The sequence below is a fragment of the Phyllobates terribilis genome, unplaced genomic scaffold (genome assembly GCF_046119375.1).
Source record: "Phyllobates terribilis strain yellow unplaced genomic scaffold, ASM4611937v1 Scaffold_30__1_contigs__length_15301838, whole genome shotgun sequence".
Taxonomy (NCBI): Eukaryota; Metazoa; Chordata; class Amphibia; order Anura; family Dendrobatidae; genus Phyllobates; species Phyllobates terribilis.
Window position 1 is genome coordinate 1,975,033 of NW_027362790.1, and position 25,839 is coordinate 2,000,871.

The following is a 25,839-nucleotide window of genomic DNA, read 5'->3' on the forward strand; positions in this document are numbered from 1 at the left end:
CAGTATCACTGTGCTTGATTGGCAGCAAACTCACTTGACCTTAACCCCATAGAGAATCTATTATAGAGAATCTATGGGGTATTGTCAAGAGAAAGATGAGAGACCCCAGACCCAACAATGCAAACGAGCTGAAGGCTTCTATCAAAGCCACCTGGGCTTCCATAACACCTCAGCAGTGTCACAGGCTGATCGCCTCCATGCCACATTGCCGCATTGATGCAGTAATTGATGCAAAAGGAGCCTGGCCAAGTATTGAGGGCATTTACTGAACATACATTTCAGTAGGACAACATTTCAGATTTTAAAAACATTTTTCAAGCTGGTGTTATAAAGTATTCTAATTTACTGAGATAATAACATTAACAGAAATAAACACTTAAAATAGATCACTCTGTCTGTAATGACTCTATATAATATGAGTTTTACTTTTTGTATTGAAGAACTGAAATAAATTAACTTTTTGATGATATTCTAATTTTGTGAGAAGCACCTGTAGTATGCTATATGCCCAATTTTAACAAATGTACTGCAATTTTTCCTGAATGTGTTCAGAAATGTACAGATGTGTAAGCAGACAAATGCAGAGACTTAGGCTATGTGCCCACGATGCAGAAAAGCTCCGGATTTTTCCTGAGCGTTTCTGCATCTCGCTGGCAGAAAAAAAGCATGCGGATTGTACATGCGGATTGTACATGCGGATTGTACACGCGGATTGTACACGCGGATTGTACACGCGGATTGTACATGCGGATTGTACATGCGGATTGTATATGCGGATTGTACACGCGGATTGTACATGCGGATTGTATATGCGGATTGTACACGCGGATTGTACATGCGGATTGTATATGCGGATTGTACACGCGGATTGTACACGCGGATTGTACATGCGGATTGTACATGCGGATTGTATATGCGGATTGTACACGCGGATTGTACATGCGGATTGTATATGCGGATTGTACATGCGGATTGTACATGCGGATTGTACATGCGGATTGTACATGCGGATTGTATATGCGGATTGTACACGCGGATTGTACATGCGGATTGTATATGCGGATTGTATATGCGGATTGTACATGCGTTTTTCCTGCCAGGGACATGCAGAAGTGGAGCGTTCTTCACATGCATTTCCGCATGCGGGTTGACAAGCGCTTTACAAGCGATTTTAGCATCACTTGGAAAGTGCTTGTCAACTTGGTCACACTATAGAAATCCATGAAAACGGCATGGATTTATATAGTGTGACCCCAACGACTGGTTAAAAATAAAAAAATAAATCTATACTTACCTTCCGATGGCCCCCGCAGTCTCGCTTCGCTCCGTCCTGGCTGCCGGCAGATCGCGGTACACTGAAGGACCTGCCGTCACATGACTATGACGTCAGCGCAGGTCCTTCAGTCCATCGCGAGCTGCCGACATGGGAGGACGAGCGCAGCGGGGGCCGTCAGAAGGTAAATATAACATTTATTTTTTATTTTATTCTTTATTTTGACACGTTCTATGGTACCCGGGTCCGGAGGAGAGTCTCCCATCCTCCACACCCGGGTACCATCCGCACATTGAACGCATGTATTCCGCATGTGCTTATCTAGTGAAGCGGAATCCATGCGTTCCAATGCAAGTCAATGGCCAGGAAAACGCTGCGCTTCCGCAAAATAATTGGTAGTGCTGCGTTTTTTTCCGCAATGATAATCCGCAGCGGAAATTTCCGCAGCATGTGCACAGCACATGCGGACTATCATTGGGGAACATGGCAGACCTTCTAACATGCGTCTTTAAGCGTTTCTGCAGCGTTTTTGCCATGCGGAAACGCTTAAAATACGCGTCGTGGGCACACAGCCTTAGGCTATGTGCCCACGTAGCGTTTTTGTAGCGTTTTTGCGGCGTTTTTACGGCCGCGAAAACGCTTGTAAAACAGTCTGCCATGCAAAGCCATGTGAATTCGGATGTGCTGTGCACATGATGCGCTAATTTGCGCGCCGAATTCGCATTACTTTGCAAAACGCAGCATGACCATTTCTACTGCGATTACGCTGAAGCTTATTCGCGATGCGTGTGGTATCTGGGAGGAAGACGAGACTACAACTCCTCTTCATCCCGGCTACCACGCGGTGAAAAAAAGAAATAAAAAAGTTAAAAATAAACAAAACCTGTATATTCACCTCTCCGGCGGCCCCCGGTCTGCTCTCCGGTCTCCTCCGGTCTGCTGTCTGTACTGTCAGGACCTGCGCTGACGTCATTTAGTCAGGTGATGGTCGCATGACCGCTGACGTCGGCATCAGGTGATGGTCGCGTGGCCATCAGCTGACTAAATGACGTCACCGCAGGTCCTGACCGTACACTGCGGGACGCTGAAGAGAGAAGATGCGGCCGGGAGCAGACCGGAGGAGACCGGAGAGCAGACCGGGGGCCGCCGGAGAGGTGAATATACCGTTGTTTTTTTTTATTTATTAACGTTTTGATTCTTTTTTTTACTATAGATGCTGCATTTAAAGCATCTAAGTTGTTCACACATTATAGATCCATGTCGGTTGCATCGATTTATATTGTGTGATCAACTTGTCAAGCACTTTTCCAAGTGATGCTCAAAATTGCTTGGAAAATTGCTTGAAAAAATGCATGTGAAAACGCTTCTCTCTAGCAGAAAAAACGCATGTAAATCTGCATCAAATCTGCTAGGTGTGCACACAGCCTTATAGCTGGTTTTGCTCTGAGCTGAGATGTCCGAGCTGAATAATGCTCTGGGAGCAGAACCCATCAGCAGAATCTGTTTCCTGCCTTGTAGCAGTGGATCCCGGCTATTTAGCTCACAGAGCATTGTCTACACAAGATACATTTGTATCCAATTTTCAGCTGGGAACAGGACTATGGACAAGTTTTGCAGCAACTGCATTTGTGATAGGAAATGTTGATCAATCTAGATTTTCTTCAGTGTTCTTATTCATTGCAGAAAATCTTAAAAAAGCCGAGGAATGTGGGCAACATGGTGGGTCAATGATTAACGCTGTGGGGCTGGGTTCATATAATAGCAAGGACAACATCTGCAAGGAGTTTGTATGTTCTCCCCGTGTTTGTGTGGGTTTCCTCCGGGTTCTCCGGTTTCCTCCCACACTCCAAAGACATACTGATAGGGAATTCATATTGTGAGCCCCAATGGGGACAGTGATGATAATGTCTGTAAGGTGCTACGAAATCTAACGGCGCTATATAAGAGAGTAAAATAAATATATAACTAAATAAAATGAATGTATTAAAAGGCTAAGATTGCAAAGAGCTTGTAAAAACAAGAAACTTTGCGATTTTTAATTCTGCAGTGTACAGCTCATTGCTATGGTTACTGACCACCTGAGAAGTGGCCGGTCTCCTTGGCAAGAAGCGCTCACTTGCAGACTGGTGGACTTCAGTGCCCCTGTGCCTGTCCCATTCTGCAGAGGCAAAGCCGCCTCTGCCCGCAGAATGCAAGAGGGCACAATTCAGACAAGCAGCTCAGCCAAGCCACCGGCCAGAACTGTAAATCTTCAGCTTCTGATGAGAGGAACACAAGACCACCCCTTTAATAAAGGAGTAGAGCAGAACTCATACAGTGATTAGTGGGGGTCTGACACCTGAAATCCCCAGACATCAGCTACTTCTGCAAGATGATGTACACAGTGTTAAGAGCTGGAATAGCACAGCTCCGCACACTGTGCAATGGCTGGTTTCAGGTACTACAGCTCAGATCACAATCATTTCAATAGGAGCTGCAGTACCAAGATCGGCCACTACACAGTGTACAGCGCTGTGCTGTTTGGGCTCTACGCTGAGTATTTCCAGCTGCTGTCTTATTGGTGAGGGGGCCGTGTGTTGGAACCTCACTGATCTGATATTGATGACCAGGGTCGGACTGCGGTGTCTGGGGCCCACAGGGGAAATTAACTCTAGGGGCCCACCTACAGCAAGATGCAAATATCTGTTATCCGCTCTCGCTGTTATAGTGGAGCATTGACTGGCGGCTCCTGCACATCTACTGGGCGACACTCTAACTGGGATGGACATGTTTGCATTAAAGGGCTTCTTTGGTTAAAACTAGTGTTGAGCGAGTATGTTCTGTTAACCCTGTTAACCCTTTCGGCGAGTATGCTCGGGCCGAGCTCCGAGTATTTATAGCTGCTCGGTGATATGGTTGAATCGCTCCCGTGTGCATGATTTGCGACTGTTTGACAGTTTTAATACATGTGAGGAATGTGTAAGAAATAGACATTCCTCACATGTATTAACCCCTTAAGCCGCGGAGCATTTTCCGTTTTTGCATTTTCGCTTTTTGCTCCACTTGTTCCCAGAGCCATAGCGTTTTTATTTTTTGGTCAATATGGCCATGTTAGGGCTTATTTTTTGTGGGACGAGTTGTACTTTTCAACGCCATTACTAGTTTTACCATGCCGTGTACGGGAAAACGGGAAAAAAATTCCAAGCGCCGTGAAATTGCAAAAAAAGTGCAATACCACTGAGGTTTTTTTTTATTTTTTTTACCACGTTCACTGAATGCTAAAACTGACCTGCCATTATTATTCTCCAGGTCATTACGAGTTCGTAGACACCAAACATGTATAGGTTCTTTTTTATTTAAGTGATGAAAAAAAATTCCAAAGTTTGGTAAAAAAAAAAAAAAATGGTGCCATTTTCCGAGACCCGTAGCGTCTCCATTTTTCGGGATCTGGGGCAGGGTGAGGGCTTATTTTTTGTGAACCGAGCTGAAGTTTTTATAGATGCTATTTTGGGGTAGATCCGATGTTTTGATCACCCGTTATTGCATTTTATTGCAATTTTACGGTGACCAAAAAACGTAATTCTGGCGTTTAGAATTTTTTTCTCATTACGCCATTTACCGATCGCATTAATTCTATTTTTATATTGATAGATCAGGCAATTCTGAACGCGGCAATGCCAAATATGTGTATGTGGGGTTTATTTTATGATTTTAGGGGGTGATTTAAACTTTTACATTTTTTTATTTTTTTTCATATTTTTTAAAACTTTTTTTTTTCACTTTTTGCTTGCTTCTGTAGTCTCCATAGGAGACTTGAAGCAGCAACTGTCCGATCGCCTCTGCTACATACAGGGGACCAGCAGTTCCCCTGTATGCAGCAGAAATGGTCCTGTCCTATGAGCGCCGACCACTAGATGGCGCTCATAGCGACAGGATCATTACAACCACTGGTGTCTGCTGCAGACCCAGGGTTGTCATGACCACACATCGCCGACCCGCGATCATGTGACGGGGTCGCCGATGGGCGGGGTAAGTGACGCGCTTCCAGGAAGCGCGCATTAAATGCCGCTGTCGGAGATTGACAGCGGCATTTAATATGTTAACAGCCGCTGGTGGATCACGATTCCACCCGCGCCTGTTGCGGGCACATGTCAGCTGTAATAATCAGCTGACATGTGCTTGGTTCAGTGCGGGCTCTGCGCCGGAGCCCTCACTGAACCGGAGGATAACGACATGCGCGTACTAATACGTGACATGTCGTTAAGGGGTTAAAGCTGTCAAACAGTTGCAAATCATGCACACGGGAGCGATTCAACCATATCACCGAGCAGCTGTAAATACTCGGCGCTCGGCCCGAGCATACTCGGACAGAACATACTCGCTCAACACTAGTTAAAACAAGTTATCAACGATCCATGGGCTCTACAGGATAGGTGATCACTTATTGAGCATTTGTGTCCAAACATTCATTCTCTTAGAGACTTGCAAAAAAGAGCAGCGCTCACAGCCACTGAGAGAATGAATGGATCAGTGGTCGCATCTCACATGCCGCTCCAGTCTAATGGGGAGAAAAGCTCCACATTCTGCCGGTGTGTGCAAGCAGTCAGACCCCCACCAATCAATATTATCAATGATCCTGTGGAGAGGTGATTACTTGTTTTCACCGGAGAACCCCTGTAAGTGCATCTCTGCCGCTCTGGTCCAAGTATTTAATCGCTAAGGCCACGGCCCTACTATCAGTATTCGGTCAGTGTCCAGTCAGTATTTTTTCTCAGGAGTGGGAGCCAAAACAGGTGATGAACAATCAGAGAAAAGGTATAATAGAAACAAGTCACCAATTCTGCATTAATCAACCATTCCTGGTTTCGGCAGCCACTCCTGAGAAAAATACTGACCAAATACTGATGGTGGGGCTGTGGCCTAATGGAAAAAAATCTTTTCCTAGTTAAGATCAGCGAGAATAAAATGACCGCCATACACAACACAGTCTACTATATCAACACCAATAATACCACATACAAAAGGGACAAATATCGCCACACCTTGACTAGATCACATATTACCACTACATAGTGACCGAATAATACCACATACAAGGAACAAATATGGCCAAACTATGACCAGACCATATATTACCACCCCAAGGTGACCAAATACTACAATACTGATCATGAATACAAAACCACAATACTAACAACACTGTTATTACCACCAGCAACATTATACACAGGAGCTCTGTATATAGTGTCAGTGTACAGGTAACACAGTGATCACCAGTGACATTATAGACAGGAGCTCTGTATATAGTGTATAGGTAATACAGTGATCACCAGTGACATACACAGGAGCTCTGTATATACTATATACACACGTGGTCAAAATTGTTGGTACCCCTCGTTTAATGAAAGAAAAACCCACAATGGTCACAGAAAAAACTTGAATCTGACAAAAGTAATAATAAATTAAAAATCGATGAAAATGAACAAATGAAAGACAGACATTGCTTTTCAACCCTGCTTCCACAGAATTTAAAAAAAAATTAAACTCTTGAAATAGGCCTGGACAGAAATGATGGTACCCCTGAAAATAATGTGACAAAAGGGACATGTTAAATCAAGTTGTGTCCACTAATTAGCATCACAGGTGTCGACAATCTTGTAATCAGTCAGTGGGCCTGTATATAGGGCTACAGATACTCACTGTGCTGTTTGGTGACATGGTGTGTACCACACTCAACATGGACCAAAGGAAGCAAAGGAAAGAGTTGTCTCAGGAGATTAGAAAGAAAATTATAGACAAGCATGTTAAAGGTAAAGGTTATAAGACCATCTCCAAGCAGCTTGATGTTCCTGTAACTACAGTTGCACATATTATTCAGAAATTTAAGATCCATGGGACTGTAGCCAACCTCCCTGGACGTGGCCGCAGGAGGAAAATTGATAACAAATCAAAGAGACGAATAATATGAATGGTAACAAAAGAGCCCAGGAAAACTTCTAAAGAGATTAAAGGTGAACTTCAAGCTCAAGGAACATCAGTGTCAGATCGCACCATCCGTCGTTGTTTGATCTAAAGTGGACTTCATGGGAGACGACCAAGGAGTACACCATTGTTGAAAAAAAATCATAAAAAAGCCAGACTGGAATTTGCCAAACTACATGTTCACAAGTCACAAAGCTTTTAGGAGAATGCCCTATGGACAGATGAGACAAAAATGGAAGTTTTTGGCAAGGCACATCAGATCTATGTTCACAGATGGAAAAATGAAGCATATCAAGATAAGAACACTGTCCCTACTGTGAAACATGGAGGAGTCTCTTTTATGTTTTGGGGCTGGTCTGCCTCATCTGGCACAGGGTGTCTTGAATCTGTGCAGGGTACAATGAAATCTCAAGACTATCAAGGGATTCTAGAGAGAAATGTGCTGCCCAGTGTCAGAAAGCGTGGTCTCAGTCGCAGGTCATGGGTCTTGCAACAGTATTATGACCCAAAACACACAGCTAAAAACACCCAACAATGGCTAAGAGGAAAACATTGGACTATTCTGAAGTGGCTTCTATGAGCCCTGACCTAAATCCTATTGAGCATCTTTGGAAAGAGCTGAAACATGCCGTCTGGAAAAGGCAACCTTCAACCATGAGACAACTGGAGCAGTTTGCTCATGAGGAGTGGCCAAAATACCTCTGGAGAGGTGCAGAAGTCTCATTGACAGTTACAGGAGTCGTTTGATTGCAGTGATTGCCTCAAAAGGTTGTTCAGCAAAATATAAAGTTAAGAAGAACCATCATTTCTGTCCAGGCCTATTTCATCAGTTTATTTTATTTTTTTAATTCTGTGGAAGCAGAAAAGCAATGTCTGACTTTCATTTGTTCATTTTCATAGATTTTTAATTTATTATTACTTTTGTCAGATTCAAGTTATTTCTGTGACCATTGTGGGTTTTTCTTTCATTAAACGAGGGGTACCAACAGTTTTGACCACGTGTGTAGTGTAAGTGTACATGTGTGTCACCCTGGCCTGGATGCCACAAGTGTAATTAAAGCTGTGTCTGAGAGCAGGGGGGAGGTTCTCTAGTCAGGGGAACATTAGCATGCAATGCCTCCTGTCTCAGGCCAGTAGGGGGAGCAGGCTGCCCCTATAAAAGCTGGTGCTGGGGGCAGGGTTAGAGAGAACCCAGATGACCTGTCTCAGGACTGAGACGTGTCTCAGCAGAGCAGGGACAGACAGTTGCACTGCACCTAAGAGGAAGTGTGGCAGGAGGAGAGCCACAAGCCAGAGACAAGAGGCGAAGCAAGCCTGTCTTGGCAGATAACAGACTTAATCTACCAGACTTTGGTGTCTGAGGCTGGAAGGATTCCACATCCCCCAGCAGAGAACCAGTCCGCAAGTGACTGTATATTCCTTGGCCTAAGAAGCCTGGAGGCCCTGCCACAACAGAAGGGACCAGTAAAGCCATACAAGGCTGGGAGCAGAAAGGAACCCACGTCGCAGGCCATACAGGCGAGAAAACACGGAAAGCTCGGAAACGTGGGCTGTTACCCTATCAGGAGGAGATAGCCAGAAGGAGCGCAGAAAGCACGGTAGGCCTACACCCTCACCCTGACCAGGGCCAATTTCCCCGTTGCTCTCAGACATCCAGGTCCCCTCCTAGCCGGGACTGTTTGTGGGTCAGTTTACCTGTTTAGTAAAGACCCTGGACTGCAACCTGTTGTCTGTGTGCTCCTTGCTCCTCCAGCACTATCAGCACTGGGACTACCACTACCATCACTCCCAACATCCATTATACTGCCCTGGGGCCGCACTCTTCCCGTGGAGAGTCACACTACCCTAGCTGCACACCTCATCAGCCCCAGCGGTCTGCATGCAGCGGCGGTTCCTAATAACCGCAATCCACGGGTGGCGTAGTCGGACATTATCAGCAGAACATAGCAGACTACCATTGGCCTGACCACCCTGAGCCACGGAACCGGGTCGCCACTACTACCCCCATCGTCTCCCTATTGCCCGGATCCGAGTGCCCCACGGCCCAGGGGGCGAGTCACATGTAATACACTGACTCACCAGTGACGTCTCTAGGTGAAGTCCTTCATCTTCGCTTTTCTTCTTCATCTGGCACAGACGGCCATCACTTCTTCCAGCCAGGAATCATCTCTGCAGAAAATAACACACAGTTATCAATAACTGATCTCTTCTAGGGAATATTCCGACTCCACCCCCCGACTTCTACACTACACCAGTTGAAGAAAAAAAGCGATATAGTGCCGCCCTGCACAGTAACAGGAGCCCGCTTTTGTCCTATCCCATGGAAAACAATTTCCTAAAAAGTAAATTATATTACAGAAGTAATAATGTCTCTAATTGGACTCTAAAATAATAATGTTCCTCACTGGCCACCATAAACTAATAAAGTATGTTCCTCAATCTGGCCCCAAACAGTAATTAAGTCCCTTGTTCAGCCTGGCACCCCCATATATCCATCCTGGCCCCCCCTTCCCTGCATATATCCATCCTGACACCCCCCATATATCCCTTCTGGCCCCCATATGTCCAGTGTGACCCCTCCATATATTTATCCTAGCCCACGTGTATCGAGCCTGCCCCCTCCCATATACCCATCCTAGTCCCCCATGTGGCCCTCCTGTTCCCCCCATATATCCATCCTGGCCTCCATGTGTCCAGCCTGCCCCCCCATATATCTGTCCTGGCCTCCATGTGTCCAGCCTGCCCCCTCCCATATATCTGTCCTAAAGCCCCATGTGTCAAGCCTGCCCCCCATATATCCATCCTGGCCTCCATGTGTCCAGCATGCCCCCCCTACATATCCTTCCTGGCCTCCATGTGTCCAGCCTGCCCCCCACAATATATCCATCCTGGCCTCCATGTTTCCAGCCTGCCCCCCATATATCCATCCTGGCCTCCATGTGTCCAGCCTGCCCCCTCATATATCCATCCTGCCCTTCCCCCCTGCATATATCCATCCTGACACCCCCCCATATATCCATACTGGCCCCCATATGTCCAGCGTGGCCCCTCCATATATTTATCCTAGCCCACGTGTATCGAGCCTGCCCCTCCACATATCTATCCTAGCCCCCCATGTGTCCAGCCTGCCCCCCACATATCCATCCTGGCCATCATGTGTCCAGCCTGCCCCGCCCCCCATATATCCGGCCCCCCCATATATCCATCCCCCTCACATATCCATCCTGGCCTCCATGTGTCCAGCCTGCCCCACCATATAGCCATCCTGCCCACCCTTTCCCATGTGTCCAGCCAGGCTCCCCTTTATGTGTCCAGCCAGGCTCCCCCCCTTGTGTGTCCAGCCAGGGTTCCCCCTTGTGTGTCCAGCCAGGCTCTCACCCTTGTGTGTCCAGCCAGTGTTCCCCCTTGTGTGTCCAGCCAGGGTTCCCCCTTGTGTGTCCAGCCAGGGTTCCCTCTTGTGTGTCCAGTCAGGGCTTCCCCTTGTGTGTCCAGCCAGGGCTCCCCCTTGTGGGTCCAGCCAGGGTTCCCCCTTGTGTGTCCATCCAGCTCCCCCCTTGTGTGTCCAGCCAGGGCTCCCCCTTGTGTGTCCAGTCAGGGCTCCCCCTTGTGTGTCCAGCCAGGGCTTCTCCTTGTGTGTCCAGCCAGGGCTCCCCCTTGTGTGTCCAGCCAGGGTTCCCCCTTGTGTGTCCAGCCAGGGCTCCCCCTTGTGTGTCCACCAAGGCCCCCCTTGTGTGTCCATCCGGTCCCCCCCTTGTGTGTCCAGCCAGGGGCCCATCCCATTCTGCATCCACTCATATACACACAGACACACACACAGACACCTCTTACCTTCCTGCTCTCCCGTGCGGTGTCCTCCTTCTCCGGCGGCTGAGTTGCGCGCCTCCTTCACTGCAGGCGCATGACGATGACGTCATACGCCGGCCGGGGAAGGGAGACGCGCAGCTTCAGCTGCTTCACTGGGACGTGTGTCACGGCGGTTCAGGTAATGAACGCCGCGTGAGCGCGTCCCTGCATACACTGTGCCTGCGCTTTTAAAGGGCCCGTGCCCCTTAAAACCGCAGGTTTTTTTATTTTTTCATTCTCTTCTCCCCCTCTTCTCTGCAGAAGGGTACCCCGCCAGCCCAGTCCCACCCTGTTGATGACTTATCCTAAAATCGGTCATTAATATATAAGTCCTGGACAGTCCCGTTAAGCTTGTTTTACCTAGTTATAAAAGCCCTTTAAGTCCTCATTATAAGGTAAGGTATGAATGGATCTAATTAAATTCTCCAAAGAGAACTATTTATACATTTTAGTCACTGTGAGCTTTCTACAAGATATTGCGGGCAGTATATAGCGAATATACGGACACAGAGCCATTCGCCGGCTCAGATTGCCAATAAGCACCTTGTAAATATGAGACCTTGACATCATAGGTTACTTGGCTTAATATGAAATTGTCCCTCATGTGTACCGCATTGTGGGCAGGGACTATATGTACATCACTGCAGAATATGTTGGCAATAAAAAGTCAACAGAAATGAATATCATGCAGATCCTCACCAGGACTCCAGCAGTGTCACCATCCTGCCACCATACAGCTATAGAAGGACAATAAACCTGCAGGGTTCTCCCCTCAGTTATTTTTTCCTTTAATTTTATTATCTGTTTCTTACTCACAGTGACAGAACAGTCATCAGATATTTTATTGTTCACTTTTTATTTTACAGTCTCAGCTCTGAAGAATAGAACGTCTTATGAATAAATGACAGCTCACTTATTACAGTGGTGGCCAAAAGTTTTGGCACCCCTGCAATTCTGACAGATAATACTCAGTTTCTTCCTGAAAATGATTGCAATCACAAATTCTTTGGTATTATTATCTTCATTTAATTTGCTTGCAAGGAAAAAACACAAAAGAGAATGAAGCAAAAATCAAAACCTTGATCATTTCACACAAAACTCCAAAAATGGGCCAGACAAAAGTATTGGCACCCTCAGCCTAATACTTGGTTGCACAACCTTTAGCCAAAATAACTGCGAACAACCGCTTCCGGTAACCATCAATGAGTTTCTTACAATGCTCTGCTGGAATTGTAGACCATTCTTCTTTGGCAAACTGCTCCAGGTCCCTGATATTTGAAGGGTGCCTTCTCCAAACTGCCATTTTGTGATCTCTCCACAGGTGTTCTATGGGATTCAGGTCTGGACTCATTGCTGGCCACCTTAGAAGTCTCCAGTGCTTTCTCTAAAACCATTTTATAGTGCTTTTGGAAGTGTGTTTTGGGTCATTGTCCTGCTGGAAGACCCATGACCTCTAAGGGCGACCCAGCTTTCTCACACTGGGCCCTACATTATGCTGCAAAATTTGTTGGTAGTCTTCAGACTTCATAATGCCATGCACACGGTCAAGCAGTCCAGTGCCAGAGGCAGCAAAGCAACCCCAAAACATCAGGGAACCTCCGCCATGTTTGACTGTAGGGACCATGTTCTTTTCTTTGAATGCCTCTTTTTTTTTCCTGTACACTCTATGTTGATGGTTTTTCCCAAAAAGCTCGACTTTTGTCTCATCTGACCAGAGAACATTCTTCCAAAACATAGTAACATAGTTTGTAAACATAGTTAGTAAAAGCCGAATAAAGACTTGCGTCCATCAAGTTCGACCTGTTAGTTCTGTAATTGGTAAAGTTGATCCAGAGGAGGGCAAAAACCCCAAATGATTTGGCCAATCTTCACCTGAGGAAAAATTCCCTCCTGACTCTGAAACCAGCAGTCAGAATAAATCCCTGTATCAACTTACTATTTTATTTTATTTTTAAGTATATGCTGAAATCTGCCTGGTATCTAGAAATGCATCCAGTCCCCGCTTGAACTGGTGTAGTGAATCTGACATCACCGTCTCCTCACTCAGTGAATTCCATATTCTCATTGCTCTTACCGTAAAGAACCCCTTCCTATGCTGGTGCTGAAACCTTTTCTCTTCCAGTCTTAGTGAATGCCCTCTTGTTACCGTAATATCCCTCCTTTTGAACAAATCCCTGGCAAGGTCTCTATACTGTCCCCTAACATATTTGTACACATTTATTATGTCCCCCCTCAACCTTCTCTTTTCCAGGCTGAATAGTCCTAGTTTTGCCAACCTCTCTGGGTATTGCAGTCCCTCCATTCCCTTTATTAATTTTGTTGCCCTCCTTTGTACCTTTTCAAGCTCATTTATATCCTTTCTATATATTGGGGCCCATAACTGAGCACAGTATTCCAAGTGTGGTCTGACCAGTGCTTTGTACAGTGGAAGAACAATGTTCTCATCCTTTGCAGCTATACCTCTTCTGATACATCCCATTACCCTGTTTGCCCTTACAGCAGCGGCCTGACTTTGGGCACTCCAATTTAGTTTGCCATCAATCAAGATGCCCAAGTCCTTCTCCATCTCTGCATTCCCCAATGATTTCCCATTCAGTGAGTACTGGTGACTTCCATTTTTCCTTCCCATATGTATGACCTTACATTTCTCCTCGTTAAACCTCATTTGCCATTTAATGCTCCACCTACCCAGCTTATCCAAATCCCTCTGTAGGTCGGCACTGTCCTCTTTTGTATTAATTGTTTTACATAACTTTGTGTCATCTGCAAATATTGATATTTTACTATTTATCCCGTTGACTATGTCGTTAATAAAGATATTAAATAACATTGGGCCTAGTACAGACCCCTGTGGTACCCCACTAGTGACGCTTACCCAATCTGAGTATATTCCATTTATAACCACCCTCTGCCTTCTATCCCTTAGCCAGTTAGCTACCCACTTGCAGACATTTTCCCCCAGCCCCATCATTCTCATTTTGTATACCAACCTATTATGTGGCACGCTATCGAAAGCTTTTGAGAAGTCGAGATACACGACATCCACTGGTTCCCCCTGATCTACTCGAGAGCTAACCTCCTCGTAGAAGTCAATCAGGTTTGTTTGGCAGGAGCGATTCCTCATGAATCCATGTTGGTTCGGGATTAAAAGATTATTAGCATCAAGATGCTCCATAATTGCCTCTTTAATGAAGCTTTCAAAAATTTTGCCCACAACGGACGTCAGACTCACCGGCCGATAGTTTCCGGCGTCACTTTTCGCTCCCTTTTTGAATATTGGCACTACATTCGCCTGTCGCCAATCAAGTGGCACAGACCCAGTCTCAACAGAGTCCTTAAATATAAGATATAACGGTCTGTCTATCACATTACTTAGTTCCCTTAGTACCCGTGGGTGTATGCCATCAGGTCCTGGTGATTTGTTTATTTTAATGTTACTGAGGCGTTTCTGTACCCCAGCTTGGGTTAGATTTGTCATACTTAGTGGAGAATTAAGTTTGTCACTTCTCATTTCTCCTGTTAGTTCGATTTCCTTTGTGAAAGTTGTCGAAAAAAAATTATTTAATAGATTAGCTTTATCCTCATCTTTCTCTATGATTTTGCCTTCCTCACTTTTTATCGGTCCAATATTATCCGATTTAATCCTTTTACTATTTATATACGTAAAGAACAGTTTGGGATTTGATCTACTTTCCCTAGCAATACGTCTCTCTGTTTCCTCCTTCGCTATTTTTATTTGTTTTTTACAGGTTCTCGTTTTTTCCTTGTAACACATTAGTGCCTCCTTACTGTTTTCCTGTTTTAATCTCTTGAATGCCTCTTTTTTGCTATTTAACGCCCCTTTTACGTTCTTGTTCAACCATATTGGTTTCCTCTTATTTCTGGCCCTTTTATTCCCATACGGTATATACCTCTCGCACTGAGTATTCAGAATTATTTTGAAGGTTTCCCATTTACTATTCGTATTTCCTTGATTAAGAACTTTGTCCCAGTCTATAAGTTGAAGGTTTTCTTTCAGCTGATCAAACTTCGCCCTCCTAAAGTTTAATGTTTTAGTTGTTACCTTATTGATAACCCTACTGAAGGGCATTTTGAAATTGATAATATTATGATCACTATTACCTAGGTGCCCCCCTATCTGTACCTCAGTTATTCTATCAGGCCTATTAGTCAATATTAAGTCCAACACGGCCTTCCCTCTCGTTGGTTCCTGCACTAGTTGGGAGAGATAATTATCCTTGATATTTGTCAAGAACCTTTTTCCTTTCTGCGATCTACAGGTTTCTGTTTCCCAGTCAATATCCGGGTAGTTGAAGTCCCCCATTACAATCACCTCATTATGTTTTGCTACTTTGTCTATTTGTCCTAATAGCAGTTTCTCATTCTCCTCTGTTATATTGGGTGGCTTATAGCAGACCCCCAGTAATATTTTATTATTTTTTGCCCCCTCTATCTCTACCCACATGGACTCGACCCCCTCTTCTCCCTCTCCTATATCTTCCCTTAGTCTGGGCTTTAGACGTGACTTTACATATAAGCAGACTCCTCCACCCTTCCCCTGTTTCCGGTCCCTTCTAAATAAACTATAATCTGTTAAATTTACCGCCCAGTCGTAGCTATCGTCTAGCCAAGTCTCTGTTATACCTACGATGTCATACCTCTCCTCCGATATAAGCGCCTGCAGCTCATCCGCCTTATTGGTCAGGCTTCTTGCGTTGGTCAGCATGCAAGATAAAACTTTGGGGTTATTTAGCATCCTATTCTTCTCTAACGATCTAACTGTACTATCCCCACCCCCCTCTCCACCCTCATTATATTCACTTCTACCCTTCCCCCTTGCTTGCCTCACATCCCACCTATTTCCTTGGTTTCCCCCCCCCGTTTCTAGTTTAAAAACTCCTCCAACCTATTAGCCATCTTCTTCCCCAGCACCGCTGCACCCTCCCCATTGAGGTGCAGCCCGTCCCTACGGTAGAGCCTGTAGCCGACAGCGAAGTCGGCCCAGTTCTCCATGAACCCAAACCCTTCTGCCTTGCACCAACTCTTTAGCCACTTATTCACCTCCCTAACCTCCCGTTGGCGCTCCTGTGTGGCTCGCGGGATTGGTAGTATTTCTGAGAAAACTACCTTGGAGGTCCTTGCCCTAAGCTTCCTACCTAGATCCCTGAAATCATTTTTAAGGACCCTCCATCTACCACTCACTTTGTCATTGGTGCCAATGTGGACCATGACCGCTGGGTCTTCGCCAGCCCCACCCAGTAACCTGTCAACCCGATCCGCGATGTGCCGGACTCGAGCGCCAGGGAGGCAGCACACCGTTCGGCGATCCCGGTCTTTGTGACAGATTGCCCTGTCTGTCCCCCTAATAATAGAGTCACCCACTACCAGGACCTGTCTAGCCTGCCCTACACTTCCCCCCTCCCCCTCATTACTGGAGCATACACTCCCCCGGCGGTCAGAGGATCTGTTGTGCTCCAATAATGCCGGTTCTGAACCAGCCTTCCTATACTTCTTCCCTCTATCCCTTCTAACTGTTACCCAGCTCCCTGCCTGTTCAGCCTGCGCTTCCCCACTAAGCTCCACCCCCAGTGTTGACCCATTGAGTGTCTGCTCGGTGAGCAGCAAACTCCGTTCCATGTTGTCGATGCTCCTCAGTACCGCTATCTGAGCACTTAGATCCAGGATTTGGGCTTCCAAGTGCACGATATGCTCACATCTCTCGCAGCAGTATGGATCCAATCTGACGTGTGTAACTTTATGTGGTGACAATGTTGGAATTCTTCACAAAGGATAATAGGAAATAAATGGACCTTACAAATTATTTCCAACTTCTCTTGAATGTGACAATCCCCTATATACGGTTGTACATTCCTGTCTGGGCACATGGCAGGGTAAGAAGAGAAGGAGCGCCATTTAGCTATTTGAATGCAGATCTTCACCTGTTCATATTCACCTACCAGCTCAAAAGATGACCACAACGAACAGGCTTGGCGCTATAGACTCCATTTTCTAGATCCCAGGGATTGCCTTGCCCATCACCCTTTAACCCCTCTACATGGATCTGGACTTACACAGAGACCCCTAGACTTGGGCCACGTAGTGTTACCTGCTGTTCTGTGGAGTGAGATGGCAAGAAGAATAGTCAGGTAGCCGGGTCAGAAGAACAAGGAGGGCAGAAGATACAAAAATAGTCAGTAAACGGGCCGAGGCCACAACGGGAAACAAATACACAAGTCAGGAGCGGAGCACAGAGGACTGAACCAGAGGAGAACAAGGCTGGATCTGGCAGCTTCCGGCAATATGCTTCCAGCTTTAGTAGGGTGCGGTGCTTTCCAAATGGCTGAAGCAGGGAGCAGATTACTCCAGCTGGACAGCACACACACCTATACCGCCAGACTGGATGGTACTACTGGTCCCAGGCTCCCTAATCTTAGTGGCTGGACAGAGCCTGCACCACCCAGAACTTTTGGTTCTCACATCTCCTCCACCATCAGCGCCGCCTGGTGACAGAAGCAGATGTCACGGGAGCAGATCCTAGAGGAGATGGGACACACCATTGGCAGAAGACCTAATATGTCAAAATGGCCGAAAACCAGAGCAGTAGAAATCCGCATAGTAGTGACTATTTTGACTCCACAGCCACTTTAGAGCCACTACTCTAAAACAGAAGTCATGAATATAACTTTTAAAGCTGAACTGACACAATAACTGATTTCTAAGTTTCCCTTTAAGTGGCAGAAAGACGCAATTAAGTACCTGGGTACACAAATTCCGAGGAACTTGTATGATCTGTATTGTTTAAATTATATCCCCATCCTTGAACAAACGATTCAAAATCTGATGAATTATAACTTGAAACCCTTGTCCTGGTTTGGTTGTATTATTGTGATCAAAATGGACATTTTATCAAATCTTCTTTATACACTGCTCAAAAAAATAAAGGGAACAACAGACTATAACTCCAAGTCAAACAAACTTCTGTGAAATCAAACTGTCCACTTAGGAAGCAACACTGATTGACAATCAATTTCACATGCTGTTGTGCAAATGGAATAGACAATAGCTGGAAATTATTGGCAATTATCAAGACACCCTCAATAAAGGAGTGGTTCTGCAGATGAGGACCACAGACCACATCTCAGTACCAATGCTTTCTGGCTGATGTTTTGGTCACTTTTGAATGTTGGTTGTGCTTTCACACTCGTGGTAGCATGAGACGGACTCTACAACCCACAGAAGTTGCTCAGGTAGTGCATCTCATCCAGGATGGCACATCAATGAGAGCTGTGGCAAGAAGGTTTGCTGTGTCTATCAGCGTAGTGTCCAGAGGCTGGAGGCGCTACCAGGAAACAGGACAGTACACCAGGAGACATGGAGGGGGCTGTAGGAGGGCAACAACCCAGCAGCAGGACCGCTATCTCCGCCTTTGTGTAAGGAGGAACAGGAAGAGCACTGCCAGAGTCCTGCAAAATGACCTCTAGCAGGCCACAAATGTGCATGTGTCTGCACAAACGGTTAGAAACCGACTCCATGCGGGTGGTATGAGGGCCCGACGTCCACAGATGGGGGTTGTGCTCACAGCCCAAAACCGTGCAGGACGCTTGGCATTTGCCACAGAACACCAGGATTGGCAAAGTCACCACTGGCACCCTGTGCTCTTCACAGATGAAAGCAGGTTCACACTGAGCACATGTGACAGACGTGACAGAGTCTGGAGACACCGTAGAGAGCGATCTGCTGCCTGCAACATCCTTCAGCATGCCGGTTTGGCAGCACAGACTGTCCAGGAGTTGGCGGATACTTTAGTCCAGGTCTGGGAGGAGATCCCACAGGAGACCATCCGCAACCTCATCAGGAGCATGCCCAGGCGTTGTAGGGCGGTCATACAGGCACGTGGAGGCCACACACAATACTCGGCCTCATCAGGAGCATGCCCAGGCGCTGTAGGGAGGTCATACAGGCACGTGGAGGCCACACACAATACTGAGCCTCATTTTGACTTGTTTTAAGGACATTACATCAAAGTTGGATCAGCCTGTAGTGGGTTTTTCCCCTTTAATTTTGGGGGTGACTCCAAATCCAGGCCTCCATTGGTTAATAAATTTGATTTCCATTGATGATTTTTGTGTGATTTTGTTGTCAGCACATTCAACTTTGTACAGAACAAAGTATTCAATGAGAAGATTTCATTCATTCAGATCTAGGATGTGTTATTTCAGTGTTCCCTTTATTTTTTTGAGCACTGTGTATATATATATATATATATATATATATATATATATATATATACACTACGCAAAGAAGTAAAGGGAACACTATATACAGTATATATATATAATTTAATTTACATTTATTATTTTTTTACTTTGAAACAGAAATGGGCACATTACTACAGGACAAGAGAGCAACACACTCAAGTAAACACCAACAATGGGTTGGAGAAGCGGCATCAGACCTTGAAGTACAGCTATCTGCATTCCTACAAACACTACTCTTTGAGTCAGATGGTGCGAGTGCTACATTTCGGATTCTTTCCAGATGCATATAATAAGTTAACAAATATTTCATGGTCCTTTAACACGTGACAATACAAGCTGTATGGGAACAGAAGCAATCGTGAAAGGAAACCTGTCACATCCCCATATGGTATTAACCTGGAAATTTTGTATTTATATGAAGGTTAATTGCATTCCGAAGCTGCCCTACTCCGGAACAAGGTGTACCCACTGGGGAAAAAAATACCTTTATTCCTCAAAAATTACCTTTATTCCTGGGATTTTCAGAGGCGGCGGGTTCAGTCACCGTTCTTTACCTACTGATTGTCGGCTATAACCAAGCCCCGGCACTGACAGCCAGTTCGGCACTGGTGCTCTACTGTTCTGGCTGTCAGTCAGTGCTGGGTGCGGTTATAGCCAACACTCTGTATGTAATGAACGGTAACAGAAGCCATGTCTATATGACTGAAAGGGGGAGACTGCCAGAAGTATAAACACTCATTTGCTCCGTATTGACTGTCCACAGCACTTAAAGTCTGGCTGTTTCAGAACGATATTAACCCCATATCTGCAGGTTAATAGCACTTGGGGATGTGACAGGACTCCCTTTAACAACGTGGGTCTGTCAATATACAGCATAATGTGCTACAAATGACATAATTTATGGGCCCTGCATGAATTAACCAATCACTGAAGAATAATAACTTTGCGCATTATTTTACTGGGGAATGTTTAAACAGGTTGATTGAAAATGCATCATAATGCACCGATTAACTGTAAATGGGACTTCTGATTTACAAAACAATTTTATAATATACTTTACAAATTAATTTTATATAATATTGGTATTTGTGTGTAAAATATTTTTATTTTACTTTTTGAAAGGTATGTCTAATTAAATGTGATCAGCTCTGAACAGTACCGGAAGTATGATGTCAACGTTCCAACATTTCTGCACAATCGTTCACGACATTTTATTAAACATATTAAACATGAGCATGTGACCATTTGGTCATGTGATGTGTCTCAATGGTTATTGGGGTGCGATGTTCAGGTCTGACGATCAGCTGATACGATTGAGCGTGCGGTAGTGCGCTTCCGGTTTGCGTGGAGGTGTGTGCACGCACTCTATGGTCTGTTGTGTGGTACATGGTATATAAAGGTGGGTGGCTGATATGCATATGTGCCCCTTGATAAAGGTTTCTTCCGAAATGCGCGTCGGGGTGACGTGTACAGTGGTGCTGAGCTGCCAGTGGCTATCCAGGTAATCCCTATGCATAATTATATCTTATAAATGCTTGTTGCACATTGCTTTGCTTAGTACGAGATCTATTACTATGAACCCTGGATTCCATGATTTTACATACATGAGTTAATATTGTCATGAGAGTATTATATATATACATTTTGAATATATGGATTATATACACATGTATAAGTGACTCTCGATAGATTATTATTCTGGTTAGCTGTATGCTGCCACGGTTTCACATGTTTTTATATTATATTTTGGTCTTCATCAATCTGTCCCCTTGCTGCTGATTACTTGTATACAGTACAGACCAAAAGTTTGGACACACCTTCCCATTTAAAGATTTTTCTGTATTTTCATGACTTTGAAAATTGTACATTCACACTGAAGGCATCAAAACTATGAATTACCACATGTGGAATTATATACTTAACAAAAAAGTGTGAAACAACTGGAAATATGTCTCATATTCTAGGTTCTTCAAAGTAGCCACCTTTTGCTTTGATGACTGCTTTGCACACTCTTGGCATTCTCTTGATGAGCTTCAAGAGGTAGTCACCGGAAATGGTTTTCACTTCACAGATGTGCCCTGTCAGGTTTAATAAGTTGGATTTCTTGCCTTATAAATGGGGTTGGGACCATCAGTTTCACGTCTGGATATTTCCGGAAGTGGAAAAAACAGTACTGGAGATGTCTGTGTGGCCACATCAGGATTGCATGTACCGGAGCTTGGGAATCAGTGGTACAGTTAACACTGTTCCTAAGCGAAGGGTGCTGAACGCTACCCTCATCATTGTCCTTGCTTGCACTGAGATCAGCACCATCAGGGGTCCATGATGAGAGTAGTAGTCTGCTCCCGATGTCTCCAACTGTTAAAATAAGAATAAAGTATAAAATCCTTAAACTCACCCGTGTCCCCCACTGTAATCCATGCGACCGTTCTCGCCGAGGAGCCAGGAAGAATGACTCACTGCAGCAAGCAGCCCCGAGCTGCACTCAGCGAGTGGTGTCCTGTCACTCACTGAGCTCAGCGCAGCTCCAGGGCCGCTCACTGGAGTGAGTCATTCTCCCTGGCTCCTCGGCGAGAGCGGTCAGATGGATTACAGTGGGGGACATCTTCTGACAGGTGAATCTAAAGATTTTTTATTTTTACAGTTGGACACACCGGGAGCAGACACTACTGCTCTCATCATGGTCCCCTGCTGGTGTTGATCGCAGCTCAAGCAGGAAACTATGATGAGGGCAGTGTTCAGCACCCGGCGCTTGGGAACAACACTAACTACACTGATTCCCTGGCGCCGGTACATGTCATCTGTGTGGGACGTTTTTGCGTGTCAGCGTGTTTTGCCCATGGACACACAGTCCGTGGAAACACTCAGACATGTGCACAGACTCATTTGAATGGGTCTGCATGTGTCAGTGTCACCAGTACCAGTGGAAACTGTGACCACACATACCTGAGACACTGACATCTGAGTGTGAACATAGCCTAACGCTGTATTTTAAACATACAAAACCCATCAAAAGAAAACCTGTCATCACAATTTTCAACTCTAAAATAGCATCAGTATTTTTTAATGCTTATTAAAGGGAACCTATCACCATGTTTTCCCCATATAAAGTAGGGTACGCATCTTTCAGCCCTCTGTTAAAGCATTCTAGAATGCTGCATATACACACATGGTCAAAATTGTTGGTGCCCCTCGTTTAATGAAAGAAAAACCCACAATGGTCACAGAAATAACTTGAATCTGACAAAAGTAATAATAAATTAAAAATCGATGAAAATGAACAAATGAAAGTCAGACATTGCTTTTCTGCTTCCACAGAATAAAAAAAAAAATTAAACTCATGAAATCGGCCTGGACAGAAATGATGGTTCTTCTTAACTTAATATTTTGTTGAGCAACCTTTTGAGGCAATCACTGCAATCAAACGATTCCTGTAACTGTCAATGAGACTTCTGCACCTCTCCACAGGTATTTTGGCCACTCCTCATGAGTAAACTGCTCCAGTTGTCTCGTGTGTGAAAGTTGCCTTTTCCAGACGGCATGTTTCAGCTCTTTCCAAAGATGCTCAATAGGATTTAGGTCAGGGCTCATAGAAGCCACTTCAGAATAGTCCAATGTTTTCCTCTTAGCCATTCTTGGGTGTTTTTAGCTGTGTTTTGGGTCATTATCCTGTTGAAAGACCCCTGACCTGCGACTGAGACCAAGCTTTCTGACACTGGGCAGCACATTTCTCTCTAGAATCCGTCGATAGTCTTGAGATTTCATTGTACCCTGCACAGATTCAAGACACCCTGTGCCAGATGCAGCAAAGCAACCCCAGAACATAACAGAGCCTTCACCATGTTTCACAGTAGGGACAGTGTTCTTTTCTTGATATGCTTCATTTTTCGGTCTGTGAACATAGAGCTGATGTGCTTTGCCAAAAACTTCCATTTTGTCTCATCTGTCCATAGGACATTCTCCCAGAAGCTTTGTGGTGTTACGGATCCGGGTGGTGGAACCTCTGTGCTGCGGTGGAAGGAGGGACCCAGAGGGGCGTAACTAGGTATCAACTCGGAGCGACCTAGGTCGTACGGCGGCTCAATCGACTCCGTGACCAGGGAGGGTCCGAGCAGAGGGACCAGGTGCTACTCTGGGGACGACCTTGTAAGGGAGCAGGTGACTCCCATGGTACAGATGGCAGGGACTGACCGGTATTGCAGATGGGCACAGCAGGCAGGCTGATGAGTAATCCGGGTGGATGGACTGGCAGACACGGCAGGCGACAGGTGGGAGCCTCTAGGTAGGTTGTCAGGTGGTCACGGCAGGTGACAGGCAGGAGCCTCTAGGTAGGCTGTCAGGTGGTCAAGGCAAGTGACGGGCAGGAGCCTCCAGGTAGGCTGACAGGTGGTCACGGCAAGTGACAGGCAGGAGCCTCTAGGTAGGCTGTCAGGTGATCACGGCAAGTGACAGGCAGGAGCCTCTAGGTAGGCACAGCAGGTAGCAAGCAGGAGCCTCCAGGTAGGCATGGCAGGTAGCGGGCAGGTGCTTCCAGGTAAGCAGGCGGGCAAAGCCCATAGACAGACTGGCGGACTGAACGGAAGACAGACTGTCGGGCTGGAGAGTAGTCAGGCTGGTGGACTGGACTGGTAGTCAGGCTGGCGGGCAGGACTAGTAGTCAGGCTAGCAGCGGGACCTGAGGGCTGAAGCAGAGGTAAGTACACTGTGCAACAACTATTGCTCGGGCACCTCCATATTGGAGGAGGTGCCTTATATATGGGAGGACCTCCGGCAATTGGCCGGGGACTCCTTAGGGCGGCGCGTGCGGCCCCTTTAAGAGGGAGGGAGCGCACGCGCCCTAAGCACAGTGCCCGGGAAGCTGCGCGCACTGGCAGCAGCAGGAAGAGGAGCGCTGGAGAACGCCGGGCGGGGAGCGCGGCGGTGAGAGGGACGGCGTCTCTGCCTGGCAGGGGGCAGAGACGCCGATGCTACATGTGGCTTGTCAACATGTAGTTTGGCAAATTCCAGCCTGGCTTTTTTATGATTTTTTTTCAACAATGGTGTTCTCCTTGGTCATCTCCCATGAAGTCCACTTTGGATCAAACAACAACGAATGGTGCGATCTGACACTGATGTTCCTTGAGCTTGAAGTTCACCTTTAATCTCTTTAGAAGTTTTCCTGGGCTCTTTTGTTACCATTCATATTATTCGTCTCTTTGATTTGTTATCAATTTTCCTCCTGCGGCCACGTCCAGGGAGGTTGGCTACAGTCCCATGGATCTTAAATTTCTGAATAATATGTGCAACTGTAGTTACAGGAACATCAAGCTGCTTGGAGATGGTCTTATAACCTTTACCTTTAACATGCTTGTCTATAATTTTCTTTCTAATCTCCTGAGACAACTCTTTCCTTTGCTTCCTTTGGTCCATGTTGAGTGTGGTACACACCATGTCACCAAACAGCACAATAAGTATCTGTAGTCCTATATACAGGCCCACTGACTGATTACAGGATTGTAGATACCTGTGATGATAATTAGTGGGCACAACGTGATTTAACATGTCCCTTTTGTCACATTATTTTCAGGGGTAACATCATTTCTGTCCAGGCCTATTTCATCAGTTTAATTTTTTTTTAAATTCTGTGGAAGCAGAAAAGCAATGTCTGACTTTCATTTGTTCATTTTCATAGATTTTTAATTTATTATTACTTTTGTCAGATTCAAGTTATTTCTGTGACCATTGTGGGTTTTTCTTTCATTAAACGAGGGGAACCAACAATTTTGACCACATTTGTAAGTCTTCAAGCCGCTCTGCATAATGCAAAAAAGACCTTTAATCATACTCACATGCAATCCGGTCCGATGGGCATCTCTGGTGTTGATCCATTGCCTCCTCTCTTCTTGCAATCACTGTTTCTTGTGGATGATGCATCCTATGGGATGGGGCTGTGCAAATTTTTATGCATTCAGGAGGCACTCTCCTGATTTATTTATTTTTTTTGTATTTGACCAATTTTTTTATATTTTATAAAGTTTTGCACTTTTATGAAAAAAAATTGTACTTATAAAAGGGATCGTGTTCTTAGCATTATTGTAAGAAGGTGAAGTTGTCATTTTTCAAATACATCAGAAATAACAAAAATAAAACCTACTAAAGTATAGAGTTTACAAGGCTAAAAAATCACTTTTAGAAAAAAGTACTTTTCTATATATAATGTTCAAATGTTATTACTACAATATTTAGTTCTGCTAATGTTATTTAAAGAATATTTCTATATGTAAAAAGGTTATTTATACAATATTTATTTCTGATTAAAAGTTAGAGATTTCTGTGAGTGATTAGTAATTATTGTGACTGTAGTTAAAACACTTCTACTCTGAGGCAAATTACACATTTGGATTTTAGACTTTCACTATATGCATGTGGCAGGAAAAGCCCATGATGCATCTGTATATAGCGTCCTATTAATAACATGACTTGGACATTTAGCCTACTTTTAAAGTCGTGTTCACTTGTACAAGC